At 40.3% G+C, this 12,425-nt stretch overlaps 1 protein-coding gene across 1 annotated transcript in view; it reads right to left on the bottom strand.

Annotated features, from left to right (window-relative positions):
- The window catches only part of NCKAP5 (NCK-associated protein 5), an 890,249-nt gene that overhangs the window by 234,488 nt on the left and 643,336 nt on the right, over positions 1–12,425 (bottom strand). The gene's annotated exons all lie outside the window — the stretch shown is intronic.

The raw sequence follows: 12,425 nt of genomic DNA, 5'->3' as shown, positions 1-12,425 counted from the left end.
CCGCCCCCCCCCCCCCCCCCCCCGCCGCCTCACTCCTCACTCCGTGCAGGACATAGAGCTTAGAGAGCAGAGCAATGTTATAAAATAATTAGGAAGCAATGAGCTTTGAGTGTGTATTACCTTTGTCTTTAATTAAATGTAAGTTGATATAATTTCATGAATAATAGTAGCCATGTTTAATGACAGGCTCATAAAATCCTTACATAAATAACAACTAGTTCTCAAAAGCTGGTGTGTGCCGGCTTTGGCACATGGGTGCCCCTGTCTACCAAAGAGCTTGAGAGTAGCTCTCAATGTGTAAACGCCCATTTATATCTGCTGCTATAAAGGGTTTAGTGACTGTGTTCTGCTTGGAATTTCATCCAGAGGTTGAGTTGACCCCATGGAGACCCTCAGGCCTCAGCCTGGATGCCATTCCCAGCTCTGCTCTCTCCCTGAGGCCTGTTGATACAGGTTGGTTTCGGAAACTCAAGCTAAAGCAACACAAAGCTGTTAGTACATACACTTTCTCCTTCATTAATGAGGTTGCTGCCTTTGTAGCTACACTTGCTAAAGTGTACTAACCTGGCCACCCCTCCCCTGCAGCTCCTTCCCCTACAAAAGCCCTCCCCCCAAGTAAAGAGGAAAGTGGATCTATTCGACAACTAAGGACTATGCTTGGGCATCCGGCTTGTATGCATTCAGGGGAATGAAGATTTGTGTGTCTGACAAGTGAGTGTTTTTAAAGACAGGTATAAACATTTCATTACTCCTAACATTTAATAGTGTTGTCAAATTATTTCTATTAAAATTGAAAACCTCAGCCATTTATAAATTTCCATACTTGAGCTCAAGAAGTAACAAGTGTTTTCCAAGTCATGACAGAGCCCAAAACTTCAAGTGTTCTAAAATTCTTAGTAAAACAGCCTTTAAACATGTTTTACCTGCAGATGTGCTCTCAGGGACCAGATCTGTGCCTCTCAAGCAATAAGGGGACTAGAGTGAATTTTGTGTTTTGGAAGAGTCATAGAGAAACTTCACAGAACTGAGAAACATGAAAGAATTTGGTCATTTTGTTGAGTATAGAATATTTGTGGTATTAACTATCAGTCATTTTGGAAGTTGAACTACATAAAACTTGATTGATTTGCAGAACATCATATTAAGACCTTAACCTTCTTACCTCATTTTATTTAAGGGCTCTGGACTGTGGAAAGGTAATGTTAACTCTATTTTATAGATAAAGAAACTGAAAGATACTCTGTCAGTCTAAACCCTTTATGTTCCAGGGTATATTCTTTATACACTGTCCTTACTCTGTGAGTACTGTGATGAACAAAACACAGACAGTGAGAAATGTCTAAGAGACCAGGGGTTTGTCCCTAATCTACCAAAAAGCAGGCATTTCCGGTTGGGGAATCAATGGGGAATTCCTTCAGAAATAGGAATCTTTGACCTCTGACCTATACAGGAACCGAAAGACAACCAGGGAAAGAAAATAAGCACAGACATGTGTGCTCCAGGAATCATTTTACCCAAAGAGAATATCACTTAAAAATATAAGTCAAAGCTACAAAGATTTATCATTCTACACGCACCAGATTGGCACAAGCAGAAAAACGTTATATGGCCAGTGTTGGTGAGCATGTGGAGTAACAGGCCACTGGTGTGGTATAAATTAGGACATCATTTAAAACAGCCTTAACTTACTAAAGGAGAAGATACTCAGGCCTCTGACCGAGCTGTGCCATTTACAGGCACATCCACACAGACCCCGTGAACACACACAACGGGACTGCTATATCCGTACGTTCACACAGCTCTGCTTTCACCAGCCCTCGGATGGAAACGATCCAGTGAGGCTGAACAGCACAATGGGAAGTTTGTGGTAAGTTTATATAATGGAACACTATATAGAAGCAAAAAACACTGGGATAGAGCTACCTCTACAACATGGGTGCATCTTGCAATGATAGCACTGAGTAAAAGAAGCAGGATATATATTTCAACACACACACGCATTGAGATTTCCCAACATGATTCCATATACAAAGTTCAAAAACTGGAGAAATTACATTATATGGTTAGAAATATATACATAGAAGTAAAACTATTTTTTAAAGCAAGGAAATAATTATTACAGAAGTCAGGTTAATTAATGGGGGGAAAGGAAGCTGAGATAAGAGAGGAGCCCATGGTGGTGGGGGGAGGGGCGATCTGGGCTACTGGCAATATTTCATTTGTTGACCTAGTAACAATTATGCAATTTTTTGCATTATAATTTTGAAATTGTAATTATACACAGCCTCCCCAACCCCCCCCCTCCACACAGCACCCCCAAAATAAGTAATAGAGCACTAGGCAGGGCTTGAAAGCAAGGGGGTTCTGGAAGGGCCTAGGTGGACTTGGGCAGCCCACATCCACTGTAACAGGTCAGTGGATGGAGAACAGAGACACCAATTAGGGAGAAGGACAGAGAAGTGGAAGGAGCCAGATGTTGCCATGAAGGAACATGAACAAATGTGTATTTTAAGTAACAAACCCTCGCACCAGTGACAAGGAGGGGCTGCAAGGCAAAAAACATGTGACAGCAGCAATCCTGACAAGGTCGACCTACCCCTGAGAGAATTCAGAACAGATTCATCAGCTCCTACCCAGTAACTACGTGAGCAGGAGAGCCAAGAACCAAAGATGACGTGAAGGCATAAATTCCAGGTCTCTGAGAGGATGATAAGGTCTTGAATCGAAATGGAAAGCAAAGTGTGATAAGTTGTGTTATGGGAGATTTTTACAAGGAAGTCTATTGCTCTGTCATATAATTACATTTTTCCTTCCTACAGAGAAGACAAGATCAGGACAAATGTATCTCATTCTCAAGCATGTATGCCAGCCACACATCGACCCTCTCCCCTCCTTTTCATTGTTTGCATATTTTCATGAAACCCTTTTGTTTAGTGATGGCGAGGCTCACTCCACATCTCCGTATTCTCTTCGGGGGAGAATACTGCCCCCTTGCTTATGAATTCACAGGGGAAATGGTACACTTCAACTCATGCAATTCTTAAGCAGCTCTACTGAGAGACTGTTATTATCTCCATTTCATAGAGGAGCAACCTCAGGCTTGGGGAGGCCCAGTGGCTTTCTTCAGCTCACACAGACCTAACTGAATCAAAAGGACTCTAAACTGCTAAGTCAGTGGTTCTCAACTTTCTGGCCCTTTAAATACAGTTCCTCATGTTGTGACCCAACCATAAAATTATTTTCGTTGCTACTTCATAACTGTAATGTTGCTACTGTTATGAATCGTAATGTAAATATCTGATATGCAGGATGGTCTTAGGCGACCCCTGTGAAAGGGTCGTTCGACCACCAAAAGGGTCGCGCCCCACAGGTTGAGAACCGCTGTGCTAAGTAATGCCTGGCCTGTGTGGCTCAGTGGTTGAGCATCAACCTATGAACCAGAAGGTTACGGTTTGAATCCTGGTCAGTACACATGCCTGGGTTACAGACTCTATCCCTAGGAGGCAGTTGATCAATTATCCCTCATCACTGATGTTTCTATCTATCTCGTCCTCTCTGAAATATGTATGTGAAAACTAATGCAGTAATTCAAGTGAGAGACTTTGGCTTAGGCCACGTGGAAGCAGTGGAGATGTGGCAAGGGATCAGATTCTGGAGATACTTTGAAATTGGAACCAATAGACTGCTTGGCAAACTGGATGGGGATGTAAGGGAAATAGTGGTATCAAGGTACCTGAAGTTGGGCCAAACTCCATAGAGGGCACAGACCTCCACAAACTGTCCTCACCTCAGACATCAGCTGAAAATGCAGGGGTGCCCAGGGCTATCCTCCTTTTCCACCAGCTGGGAAAGTGGGTTCCCACAACTTTGGTTCCCACTCTCAGGCTTGATAATTTGCTAAACAGTGAGTCATAGAACTCACTGGAAGCTCTGCACTCATGAGTACAGTTATATAATAGCAAAGGGACGCAATTAGAGTTGCATCGGGTGAAGACTGCATGGACTCCAAATGTAAAGCTTCTTCCTTTGGGACACATCACCCTCTTAACAGGTAGGGGGTGTGCAGGGGGCAGCTGATCAGTAATTCTCTCTCATCATTGATGTTTCTATCCCTACCTCTCCCTTCCTCTCTCTGAAATCCATAAAAATATATTAAAAAATATATATCCACTAAGTAAACTCTGGAACTTTCCATTATTTTGCTACAATGAAATTATGCTAAACTGAATCCCCTTCTAGAAACTACATTCCATGTTTGCAAGTCTAAAAGGTAAGAGGGGGTGGGTGAATTTCCATTTCTCTTTAGAGAATGGGCAGGCAGCAGGATGTGCTTTGAAAACTGTGGGAGAAAAGGAAAGCCAGCACATTTCTATAGCACCATAATTCCTCTCATTCCAGCGTTTTAAATTCCCTGGGTTGCTTTGTGCCGGGGAGTGGGTGGGAGCTGGCAGATATTTTTAAGCATTTAGGACCCTGAGGTGGTAAGGGATGAGGGGAGCTGAAATGTAATTCTTTACTGAGGTCTGGATAAAAGAGGGGTAAACACTTCAGCTTACAGCTCAGCTCAGGTGCCATAATAGACACGTAGGTTGTGAAGCTAGCAGCCACCAATTTCATTAAAACTTTTCTATTTGAATTATGCAGCATTTTACCGAGGTGATATTGAGCCATTGTGCGCACTGTGCACTTCCCCAGTGATGTACTAAGGGGTGTTTGGTACCTAGATGGTGTCTCATACAGATATTTTCAGGATAGTGTGATATCCAGATCTGGCTACTGGCAATATTTCATTTCTCGACCTAGTAATAATTATTCAATTTTTAGTTGTAATTTCATGGTTTTAAAAACATTTTCAGCAGCATGATATGGCAGAGTGAACAGCCAGGAACACGTGATTTCAACCTCTGCCATCTATTTACTGTGTGACATTGATAATGCCACTTAACCTCTGCAGGCTTGGTTTTCTTCTGCTAATCCTACTAGACCAGGCTATCCCCAATCATTACTAGCTGTAAAATTTCAGTTTTTTTTAAAAAAAATGTAGTAATTATCCAAAATAAATAATCATAACATCATGATTCTTAAGAGATGATGGAGAGGATCATACTTTAACTTCTGTTACAAGCATCCTTTTCACAACATTTTGAACATACATGATACTTACTTGTTCCCTCTGGGTCCCTGGGAGGGTCACCCAATATCTGCTAGAACTCAGAGCTTGGCTGGCCTCGTTTCTCTCACCCAGACTTCGATGCAGTCTGCTGAGCAGAGAGAAGCTTAACCGAACCTGAATGAAGTCTCATTAAGACAAACGTGGACAAAATGTTAGTCTGGGCACAACAAAGCGTATTTCCATGTCTCTACAGGTTGCTAGGAAGACAATGTCTTGTTGATCTGTTAGAACAATTACATACCAAGAGCTACTCTATAGTGTGAGAAAGCATTGTGCAGTTTATCCGTGTGTGTACATAGCATATGCCAACGCTGTAGGAATAGGAACCACTCAAGTGCAGCAGGAGTGAGGCCTAGGGAGAGTGGTAAACAGAGCCCTATTTCACGTCAAAGGTGATCAGCAGTGACACATGAAGCGCTTGCAGCAGGGATCCAGACTGCCTAGAAATGAACGGGGTACAGTGCTGCTCTAAATGTGAGCACCTGTTGCATTTCTATCACTTCCACTTGCTATCCCATCAGTGACCTCCAGGAGTACTTTCTTTGCAACTTGTATAACAGGTTTTTGTTTATAAGGTTCTACTGATCAGGCTTGTGAGACAGTCAAACTAATGTTTGTGATCCCAATTACTACTGATCTTACCTACCCTGGAGGAAACTGAATCAAACAAAAAGACGAAAACTGAAAAAAATCAAACCAACACACACACACACACACACACACACACACACACACACACACACACACAAGGGTTTCTCAACCTCAGCACTATTGATATTTGGGGTCAGGAAATCCTTTATTGCCGAGCTGCCCTGAGCATTACAGAATGTTTAGCAGCATCCCTGGCCTCTACCCACCATATACCAGTGGCATCCCCCTCAGCCAATTTGGACACCAAAGTTAGACTTTGCCAAATGTCCTCTGGAATATATGTGTGTGTATGCACACACATCCATACATATGTATGAATGACATCATACCTGTGCTTGCTTGCATGGCACTTTCAACTTTGTGTATAAATTGTATATACTTTAAGGGATTGGAATGTCAAGTCTAATGACATCATTTTATAGATAAAGGAAAGCAACTGTGCCCTAGAGATGTAAAATAATGGCCATCTACTCAGCCACTGTGATTCATCTTTGCTATGGGACACAGGGATACCAGAGCTGAAAGAGATCTCAACTTCATCAAACCTAGACTCTACTTTACAGACAAGAAAATGAGAGCTCTACTTCTTGTTTTCTGTCCTTCTACCATTACACTGATCATTTGGATCACTTGCTCTGACAAGTTGGATATTAAATAAATGTTAATTTTATCCTTCCAGATGATAGAATTTGTACCCAATTTACTTGAAGAGACACCTTCACAGGGCATGTTCCCTTCCATCAAGTCAGTGGCGGCAGGTTGGGACAGCTCCAGGCTCAGGTCTCACACCTGCGGGGTTCCACTTGTCCCATGGCAGCCAGGGTGCAATTAGCTAGTCACTTGCTCTGGAGGGAATGTCATCTCAGAAACATGACCGCATTCACACCATTGAAATTAGTCAGACAAGAGCTCTAGTGTGATGGCAGTTAACACTTCACAGTCTCGGAACTGTCTAGCCCCAGAGAACACTGCTCACATTAAGGCTGAATTCTATTTACATAGGCCCTGTCCCACATTCGGAGGTTAATTAGCAAAATATCACCACAACGCGATTCCACTTAAATGTTTCACCTCTGGGAGGAAACGCATTAAGTGAAGATGTTAAATAAAATAGGATTGTGTCAGCTCAATATATTTGCTATAAAAATATTTAAAATTCCTCATAAAAAAACAGCCTCTGCATTTTTTAAACTGTCCTAGAATTACTGTTATTTTAAAAAGATAGCTTTTAGGGACTATCGAGACAGGACTATAAAAAGAACTATGTTAGAGAGCAAAGAGCAGAGCTGCTCTGTGCATTAATTGCATGTAAGGATATGTCAGTAGTTTGAAAGGAGCTGTTGGATTTTGCAAATGTTAGTGGAGGGTTTTAAGCCATGATGATGTTACATCGCCTTCCCATGTTTGAGAGCAAAGACAAGACTTTTTCCTACTTCTGGATGACAAGCATTTTTGCTTTTCAAAACCAAAGGTTCTCATTTTCTATTAGCATTTGAGCTATTCATTTCACAGCATTTCAGGACCCCTGAATTCCTATGCATAATGATTTTTACTTAACACTCACACACAGAAGCAATTATTGTGCATCATAATGATAATAAACCTGGTTTTACAGCATCAAAGTAAAAAAAAATCCTGTATTTATCTGGAATGAAGTATTCTCAAATATGATAAAGTCAGTTATTATTCAAAGAGCAATCATGACACAGTTAAGAAATGAGCAATCTAAGAGAGGGGGAGATGGAAAGGAGACATTTATCAGGCACTGAGGGAAATGTGAACAAGGGTTGATAGGTGAGATGTCCAGTTAGAACTCAACTTGCAGCGCAAATTATCACCGATAAAGGTCAAGGGGAACAGAGTTATGACAGTGAACTTTAAAAACACTGACAGGAAACAGGAGTACAGCTCTCTATGTGCGTTGCCTTGCTATTCACATAAAACCATTCGTCCCTTCACAGAAAGGTTTATTGATTTACACAGACACTCATTTGTCACGTCCTGTAGAGTACATTAAAAGCTGCCCAAATATTTCAAATGTACTCAGCAAATTGGCCTCCTCACCTGTGCATAGTCTGGGATCTTGGCTATAAGACATTTTCAGTGTGAAGGGCTTGGTTCATGAGAAAGTCAGCCACTCAACCTGCGTGAAGCCTTGAGAACCTTTCCTGGTGTCTTATTGATGTCATTGCTTTCATGGCTGATGGACATGGATGGGGAAGTCATCCTGAGAGCAGGCCACTACACATTAGATGCAGAGAGGAGTCACCAAGGAGGGACAATGACTTCGCCCTGCTTATCCCATAAAATTATCTGACTGTAGTTTGCACTTCTACCTGCATGTGACTGCAGGGTGCCTGGCCCTGCATTAGATGAGGGAGGCACTAGGGCAGTGATGGCGAACCTACGACAAATATTCACCTCTGACACGCAAACTCATTTTTTTGGTTAATTTTTCTTTGTTAAATGGCATTTAAATATATAAAATCAATATCAAAAATATAAGTCTTTGTTTTACTATGGTTGCAAATATCAAAAAATTTCTGTATGTGACACGGCACCAGAGTTAAGTTAGGGTTTTTCAAAATGCTGACATGCTGAGCTCAAAAGGTTCGCCATCACTGCACTAGGGAGTAAGGGATGGGGGGAGGGGTTTAGGCATCTACCTGCATAGGTGTGAATTCTGGTTCCATAACTTGTTAGCACTCACTCTGAGCAAGTCATTGGGCCTCTTTCCCACTCAGAATCCTCATCTATAAGATGGAGATATGCATAATACCTGGGTCACAGGTTGTTGAGACATTCAAATGAGATAATACATGGAAAGGCCTGAAGAGAATGCCTGAGTCACAGTCATGCTCATTGTAGAGCTGTAGTCATTTTCCTCCTGGGGCTATTTATATTTACATTGATTTCAATGAAGAATTCAGTTTCTGAGTCACACCAACAACATTTCAAATGCTCAGCAGCCATGCTTGGCTAAAGGACTACTTTATCAGAGAGCGCAGATAAACATTTCCAACCCTACAGAAAGGCTCTTGGATAGCACTATTCTAGCAGTTGGTATCTATACATTTTCAAATTTAATTAACTAATAACTTATAGGCAATATGATTTGATCTGAAGCACAGCCCATGCCTGATAGTCACTAAAAATTCTTTAATGTGTTGACTTGAGAAATCAATGTTGACAGGCTTCAGCTCATTGTATTTTTATTACATTTTTTTCTTCCAAATCATGTTTTCTTCTTTATCTCAATTTGTCCTCACAATATCCTTGTAAGTTAAATATATTAGACGTCTTTCATTTTCATTTCATGGAGAGGGAAACAGTAGGGTGGACTATCTCTGTTTTACAAGCAAATAATGTTTATTCTTTGGGGAGTTTGGGGAGTAAGAAACAAGGTAAGGAATGCTACTCGGGAGGAATAAAGCTCTCATTATTCCAGATTCAAAATTAATATAAGTTTATTGAAAAATGTGAAAAATACACAAAAGTATGAAGAAAATAGAAATTGCTCAGAATTGCACAACCCTTAGGTAGCCACCATTACCATTATAGGGTCATTTTCCAGAAGTATAACAAATATATGTTGTATATTACAGCTCATTTATTGGATGACAATTTTAATTTTCACTTAAAATAGTGTGGATTCTTTCTCTATACTATTAAAAATTATTTGGTAACATTTAACGAATGCATAAGAGTTTACAGTGGGGATATACTACAAATATTTAACCATTTCCTACTTCTGCTATTAAAAGTAATGCTGCAAGGACTGTGCTTAAACAGGGCTTATTTTAAATCATGGGTTATTTCTTTGGGATGGGAGCCCTGAAGTAGAATTGGAGGTAAATGTGCTAGTGTTCTCAGAGGTCCCAGATGTACTTGGCTTCAGAAAGAGCCTGGAGCAGACATGTCACTCCTCCTTCTCCAACACCGATGCGGACCACCCAAACATTCTGCCAATTTCGTAGGCAAAACATCCTCTTTTGTTATTTCACATTTTAATTCTTTGATTACACATGAGACTAAACTTTTTCCTGTGCTTATTAGCTAATAGTATTTTGTGAATTGTCTCTTCATATCCTTTGTCCAGATTCCTGCCACAATGCTTCCATTATGAATTTATATTAAATCTTCACATATCAAAACAGCAAACACCCTTTTAGTTCTGATGCTTTCTCTTTTCCTCTTATAATTTTGTTTTTGACATTTTCATGTTCCTAACTTTTAAATGTTTATGAAGTCAAATAAATCTTTTTTCTTTGTGATTTCCTTTATTGATTTTTAAAATTAGAAAGTCTCTTGCCCATCAGAGAGCAATTACATAGTCACTTTTATTTTCCTCATGTTAATAATGTTTCAATTCTATTTTGGGGGGGGTACATTTAGCTCTTTAATCCACATGAGATTTATATTGTGCTATGCTGTCAGGTAAACATCTTTTCTTTCCAAATGGTGATAAAATTGTGGCAGACCATATACAGAAGGAACCTTTGTTTTCTTGTTGATATGTGGTATCCCTTTCATAAGTGATAAAATCATAAATACGGTAAGGCCTGTTGCCAGATGACTTATACTGTTTTACTGATCTACTGAGCTAGAACCATAATGACATTGCTTTAATTATTGTAGGTTTTTGCCATTTTAATATCTGAGAGAGCAAACCTTCATTTGTTATTCCTCTGGTTTTCAAACATTTCTCATTTTGTTTTTCTATGTAATCTATGGAACCATTTTATTATGTCTTCCCCAGTCCTCTCCTTTAATCTAACAGGTTTTATTTTTTTTAATTTAATTCAACCTTTATATTATTTTCAGAAGAAGTAATAGCTTTGCAATATTTGGCCTTCCCATCCAGGAATATGGCATACCTCTTTATTAAATTCTTTATTTTTCCCAACATGTATTATGGTTTACTTTAAGTCGGTTCTGCATTTTTTAAAAAAATTATTTTATGACCTTTATTACAATTATACATTGAATTTCCCCCATTAATTTTTGAACCATTATTTCTCACTGACAAAAAAACTGCTGATTTTAGTAATACTCATATCTGACTACTCTGTTGAATTTTCAGGTTTGTAGTGTAGGTCATGTCCCTTGCAAATAACAATGCTTTTTTCCTCCTTTCCAATAGCAGTGGTTCTACCTGTGAATCACATAGTAAGGAATGTGGCGGAACTTCCACAATGATAACTACACATGCGAGTCACCGGTGTTAGGGGTCCTGACTGTAGGTTACATCTACAGCACATTTTCCTATTGGGAGTGACACTGGCTACCATACTAAGAACTTCTTTATCTTAGTAAGGAATTATGCCTTTAGTTCTAATTTTCTGAGTTTTAAACAGAAATTGGTCTGGAATTGACTGAAAGACTTTTTGTATATAATTTTCTTTAGGTAGGAGGAGCATGTTTGTCTTTGTCAGATTTGGGTATCTTTCCATCCTATTTCAATTTCTGGAATAGCTAATAGAAAAGAGAATGATCTAATACTTGAAATTTTGCAAGAATTTGTCCATAGGCCATCTGACTACAGGGACTGGATCCTGATTTAACTAGATGAGGAGCATATGAGCTGTTAATAGAAGTACCAACAACACTGTAGAAGCAGATGGTTACCATCCAGATGAGGGATGTGGAAGGTGGGAAGGTTCTTGTCCTCACCCTGCAGAAGTGACATGGATCCACCACACCCGTCCAAAGCTTGGTTGGGATGTTGAGACCCATACACATACATACGTGAAGGTATGAAAAGGTTTGTTATTCAATATAATGAGGCTTTCTGGGGAGGTCAGAAAAGGCATCCAAGCAAGTCTGGAAATAGCCTGAGAAGCCAGAACTGCATGGGCAAAGCTTCTGACTGGGCCAGAGCTGCATGGTGCAAAGCTTCTGACTGGACCAAGGGAGGGAGCCCTGGGGCTTTCCCACCAGCGTGCCCAGATGGGGGACAAAAGTGGAAGGAGATTGTTGGGTTTTGAAATCTGTCAGCAAACATCCCCAGTGGAGTGCAGCTCTTCATGAGCGGACAGGCTGTTGGAGGGGCACAGGGATGCTGAGTTGAGAGTGGAGAGAGAAGTATGAAACCTGGTGGCAGATGACCTTAGCAGTTTGGAGGCAGAATACAGAAACCCTCCTCCAAATATTCAGAATTACATGATGGATAAGGGATTCAAGGTCCAACAGAATTTTTTTCTTGACAGGTGTTACTTGAATAATTTATTTTATTCTTATTTTTTAATTTATTTTTTATTGATTAAGGTATTACAAATGTGTGGTTATCCCCCCATTCCCCCCCCCCCACAATTCTGCCCTCACCCTCACCCTCTGTGTCTGCGTCCATTGGTTAGGCTTATATGCATGCAAACAAGTCTCTTGGTTGATTTCCCCCCCTTATCCCCACCCTCCCCTACCTTCCCTCTGAGGTTTGAGCATCTGATTAATGTTTCTCTGTCTCTGGATCTGTTTTTGTTCATTGGTTTATGTTGTTCATTATAATCCACAAATGAGTGAGATCATGTGATATTTATCTTTTTCTGACTGACTTATTTCACTTAGCATAATGCTCTCCAGCTCCATCCATGCTGTTGCAAAT

Source organism: Myotis brandtii, unplaced genomic scaffold (assembly GCF_000412655.1).
Source record: "Myotis brandtii unplaced genomic scaffold, ASM41265v1 scaffold431, whole genome shotgun sequence".
Classification (NCBI taxonomy): Eukaryota; Metazoa; Chordata; class Mammalia; order Chiroptera; family Vespertilionidae; genus Myotis; species Myotis brandtii.
This window is presented reverse-complemented; position numbering and strand designations above follow the sequence as displayed.